We start from the raw sequence: 6,000 nt of genomic DNA, 5'->3' as shown, positions 1-6,000 counted from the left end.
GGTCTTATTAGGCATATTTATATGCGGTAAGCTTGTGCTTTGGAGCAAATTAGGTCGATATGCCTGTGGATTAGGTGTGAATGTTATTCCCAGATACTTAAATCTCTTTACTTGTGATAAGTTGTTTGATCTCTTTTTATAAGTGTATTTAAATGGTTCTTTTTTGGTCGTAAGTTTCATGACAACGATATTCTTGAAATTAAATTTGCCATTTATCGCTTCTATCGCAGAACACTGAAAACGCTTCATTTAGTTTCTCTTGCTGCCGTAAATAAATCTTATTGCTTTTCTTTGAAGAGACTCAGGTTTTTTTACATCACGCACATGATAGGGTGACCAAACAGCGCATGTATGATCAAGAATTGGTCTTATTAGGCATTTTTATATGCGGTAAGCTTGTGCTTTTGAGCAAATTAGGTCGATATGCCTGTGGATTAGGTGTGAATGTTATTCCCAGATACTTAAATCTCTTTACTTGTGATAAGTTGTTTGATCTCTTTTTATAAGTGTATTTAAATGGTTCTTTTTTGGTCGTAAGTTTCATGACGATTTTCTTGAAATTAAATTTGCCATTTCTCACTTCAATCGCAGAACAGTGAAAACGCTTCATTTAGTTTCTCTTGCTGCTGTAAATAAATCTTATTGCTTTTCTTTGAAGAGACTCAGGTTTTTTTACATCACGCACATGAAAGGGTGACCAAACAGCGCATGCATGCTCAAGAATTGATCTTATTAGGCATTTTTATATGCGGTAAGCTTGTGCTTTGGAGCAAATTAGGTCGATATGCCTGTGGATTAGGTGTGAATGTTACTCCCAGATACTGAAATCTCTTTACTTGTGATAAGTTGTTTGATCTGTTTTTATAAGTGTATTTAAACGGTTCTTTTTTGGTCGTAAGTGTCATGACAACGATTTTCTTGAAATTAAATTCGCCATTTATCACTTCAATCGCAGAACACTGAAAACGCTTCATTTAATTTCTCTTGCTGCCGTAAATAAATCTTATTGCTTTTCTTTGAAGAGACTCAGGTTTTTTTACATCACGCACATGATAGGGTGACCAAACAGCGCATGTATGATCAAGAATTGGTCTTATTAGGCATTTTTATATGCGGTAAGCTTGTGCTTTTGAGCAAATTAGGTCGATATGCCTGTGGATTAGGTGTGAATGTTACTCCCAGATACTGAAATCTCTTTACTTGTGATAAGTTGTTTGATCTGTTTTTATAATTGTATTTAAATGGTTCGTTTTCGGTCGTAAGTGTCATGACAACGATTTTCTTGAAATTAAATTTGCCATTTCTCACTTGAATCGTAGAACACTGAAAACGCTTCATTTAGTTTCTCTTGCTGCCGTAAATAAATCTTATTGCTTTTTTTGAAGAGACTCAGGTTTTTATTACATCACTCACATGATAGGGTGACCAAACAGGGCATGTATGCTCTAGAATTGATCTTATTAGGCATTTTATATGCGGTAAGCTTGTGCTTTGGAGCAAATTAGGTCGATATGCCTGTGCATTAGGTGTGAATGTTACTCCCAAAGACTGAAATCTCTTTACTTGTGATAAGTTGTTTGAGCTGTTTTTATAAGTGTATTTAAATGGTTTTTTTGGTCGTAAGTGTCATGACAACGATTTTCTTGAAATTAAATTTGCCATTTCTCACTTGAATCGCAGAACACTGAAAACGCTTCATTTAGTTTCTGTTCCTGCCGTAAATAAATCTTATTGCTTTTCTTTGAAGAGACTCAGGTTTTTTTTACATCACGCACATGATAGGGTGACCAAACAGCGAATGTATGCTCAAGGATTGGTCTCATTAGGCATTTTTATATTCGGTAAGCTGGTGCTTTGGAGCAAATTAGGTCGATATGCCTGTGCATTAGGTGTGAATGTGAAGACTGAAATCTCTTTACTTGTGATAAGTTGTTTGATGTGTTTTTATAAGTGTATATAAATTGTTCTTTTTTGGTCGTGTCATGACAACAATTTTCTTGAAATTAAATTTCCCATTTCTCACTTCGATCGCAAAACACTGAAAACGCTTCATTTAGTTTCTCTTGCTGCCGTAAATAAATCTTATTGCTTTTCTTTGAAGAGACACGGGTTTTTTTACATCACGCACATGAAAGGGTGACCAAACAGCGCATGCATGCTTAAGAATTGATCTTATTAGGCATTTTTATATGCGGTAAGCTTGTGCTTTGGAGCAAATTAGAACATATGCCTGTGCATTAGATGTGAATGTTACTCCCAGATACTGAAATCTCTTTACTTGTGATAAGTTGTTTGATCTGTTTTTATAAGTGTATTTAAATGGTTCTTTTTTGGACGTAAGTGTCATGACAACGATTTTCCTGAAATTAAATTTGCCATTTATCACTTCAACCGCAGAACACTGAAAACGCTTCATTTAGTTTCTCTTGCTGCCGTAAATAAATCTTATATCTTTTCTTTGAAGAGACTCAGGTTTTTTTACATCACGCACAAGATAAGGTGACCAAACAGCGCATGTATGATCAAGAATTGGTCTTATTAGGCATTTTTATATGCGGTAAGCTTGTGCTTTTGAGCAAATTAGGTCAATATGCCTGTGGATTAGGTGTGAATGTTATTCCCAGATACTGAAATCTCTTTACTTGTGATAAGTTGTTTGATCTGTTTTTATAAGTGTATTTAAATGGTTCGTTTTTGGTCGTAAGTGTCATGACAACGATTTTCTTGAAATTAAATTTGCCATTTCTCACTTGAATCGCAGAACACTGAAAACGCTTCATTTAGTTTCTCTTGCTGCCGTAAATAAATCTTATTGCTTTTTTTGAAGAGACTCAGGTTTTTTTTACATCACTCACATGATAGGGTGACCAAACAGGGTATGTATGCTCTAGAATTGATCTTATTAGGCATTTTTATATGCGGTAAGCTTGTGCTTTGGAGCAAATTAGGTCGATATGCCTGTGCATTAGGTGTGAATGTTACTCCCAAAGACTGAAATCTCTTTACTTGTGATAAGTTGTTTGAGCTGTTTTTATAAGTGTATTTAAATGGTTTTTTTGGTCGTAAGTGTCATGACAACGATTTTCTTGAAATTAAATTTGCCATTTCTCACTTGAATCGCAGAACACTGAAAACGCTTCATTTAGTTTCTGTTCCTGCCGTAAATAAATCTTATTGCTTTTCTTTGAAGAGACTCAGGTTTTTTTACATCACGCACATGATAGGGTGACCAAACAGTGCATGTATGCTCAAGAATTGGTCTTATTAGGCATATTTATATGCGGTAAGCTTGTGCTTTGGAGCAAATTAGGTCGATATGCCTGTGCATTAGGTGTGAATGTGAAGACTGAAATCTCTTTACTTGTGATAAGTTGTTTGATCTGTTTTTATAAGTGTATTTAAATGGTTCTTTTTTGGTCGTAAGTGTCATGACAACGATATTCTTGAAATTAAATTTGCCATTTATCACTTCAATCGCAGAACACTGAAAACGCTTCATTTAGTTTCTCTTGCTGCCGTAAATAAATCTTATTGCTTTTCTTTGAAGAGACTCAGGTTTTTTTACATCACGCACATGATAGGGTGACCAAACAGCGCATGTGTGATCAAGAATTGGTCTTATTAGGCATTTTTATATGCGGTAAGCTTGTGCTTTTGAGCAAATTAGGTCGATATGCCTGTGGATTAGGTGTGAATGTTATTCCCAGATTCTTAAATCTCTTTACTTGTGATAAGTTGTTTGATCTCTTTTTATAAGTGTATTTAAATGGTTCTTTTTTGGTCGTAAGTTTCATGACGATTTTCTTTAAATTAAATTTGCCATTTCTGACTTCAATCGCAGAACAGTGAAAACGCTTCATTTAGTTTCTCTTGCTGCCGTAAATAAATCTTATTGCTTTTCTTTGAAGAGACACAGGTTTTTTTACATCACGCACATGAAAGGGTGACCAAACAGCGCATGCATGCTTAAGAATTGATCTTATTAGGCATTTTTATATGCGGTAAGCTTGTGCTTTGGAGCAAATTAGAACATATGCCTGTGCATTAGATGTGAATGTTACTCCCAGATACTGAAATCTCTTTACTTGTGATAAGTTGTTTGATCTGTTTTTATAAGTGTATTTAAATGGTTCTTTTTTGGACGTCAGTGTCATGACAACGATTTTCTTGAAATTAAATTTGCCATTTATCACTTCAATCGGAGAACACTGAAAACGCTTCATTTAGTTTCTCTTGCTGCCGTAAATAAATCTTATATCTTTTCTTTGAAGAGACTCAGGTTTTTTTACATCACGCACATGATAGGGTGACCAAACAGCGCATGTATGATCAAGAATTGGTCTTATTGGGCATTTTTATATGCGGTAAGCGTGTGCTTTTGAGCAAATTAGGTCGATATGCCTGTGGATTAGGTGTGAATGTTATTCCCAGATACTGAAATCTCTTTACTTGTGATAAGTTGTTTGATCTGTTTTTATAAGTGTATTTAAATGGTTTGTTTTTGGTCGTAAGTGTCATGACAACGATTTTCTTGAAATTAAATTTGCCATTTCTCACTTGAATCGCAGAACACTGAAAACGCTTCATTTAGTTTCTCTTGCTGCCGTAAATAAATCTTATTGCTTTTTTTGAAGAGACTCAGGTTTTTTTTACATCACTCACATGATAGGGTGACCAAACAGGGTATGTATGCTCTAGAATTGATCTTATTAGGCATTTTTATATGCGGTAAGCTTGTGCTTTGGAGCAAATTAGGTCGATATGCCTGTGCATTAAGTGTGAATGTTACTCCCAAAGACTGAAATCTCTTTACTTGTGATAAGTTGTTTGATCTGTTTTTTATAAGTGTATTTAAATGGTTCTTTTTTGGTCGTAAGTGTCATGACAACGATTTTCCTGAAATTAAATTTGACATTTCACACTTCAATCGCAGAACACTGAAAACGCTTCATTTAGTTTTTCTTGCTGCCGTAAATAAATCTTATTGCTTTTCTTTGAAGAGACTCAGGTTTTTTTACATCACGCACATGATAGGGTGACCAAACAGCGAATGTATGCTCAAGAATTGGTCTCATTAGGCATTTTTATATTCGGTAAGCTGGTGCTTTGGAGCAAATTAGGTCGATATGCCTGTGCATTAGGTGTGAATGTGAAGACTGAAATCCCTTTACTTGTGATAAGTTGTTTGATGTGTTTTTGTAAGTGTATATAAATTGTTCTTTTTTGGTCGTGTCATGACAACGATTTTTTTTTAAATTAAATTTGCCATTTCTCACTTCGATCGCAAAACACTGAAAACGCTTCATTTAGTTTCTCTTGCTGCCGTAAATAAATCTTATTGCTTTTCTTTGAAGAGACACAGGTTTTTTTACATCACGCACATGAAAGGGTGACCAAACAGCGCATGCATGCTTAAGAATTGATCTTATTAGGCATTTTTATATGCGGTAAGCTTGTGCTTTGGAGCAAATTAGAACATATGCCTGTGCATTAGATGTGAATGTTACTCCCAGATACTGAAATCTCTTTACTTGTGATAAGTTGTTTGATCTGTTTTTATAAGTGTATTTAAATGGTTCTTTTTTGGACGTAAGTGTCATGACAACGATTTTCTTGAAATTAAATATGCCATTTCTCACTTCAATCGCAGAACACTGAAAACGCTTCATTTAGTTTCTCTTGCTGCCGTAAATAAATCTTATATCTTTTCTTTGAAGAGACTCAGGTTTTTTTACATCACGCACATGATAGGGTGACCAAACAGCGCATGTATGATCAAGAATTGGTCTTATTAGGCATTTTTATATGCGGTAAGCTTGTGCTTTTGAGCAAATTAGGTCGATATGCCTGTGGATTAGGTGTGAATGTTATTCCCAGATACTGAAATCTCTTTACTTGTGATAAGTTGTTTGATCGGTTTTTATAAGTGTATTTAAATGGTTTGTTTTTGGTCGTAAGTGTCATGACAACGATTTTCTTGAAATTAAATTTGCCATTTCT

The sequence above is a fragment of the Amblyomma mixtum genome, chromosome 5 (genome assembly GCF_055824585.1).
Source record: "Amblyomma mixtum isolate Tamu chromosome 5, ASM5582458v1, whole genome shotgun sequence".
In the NCBI taxonomy this organism is placed as follows: domain Eukaryota; kingdom Metazoa; phylum Arthropoda; class Arachnida; order Ixodida; family Ixodidae; genus Amblyomma; species Amblyomma mixtum.
Note: the sequence above shows the minus strand (reverse complement) of the source record.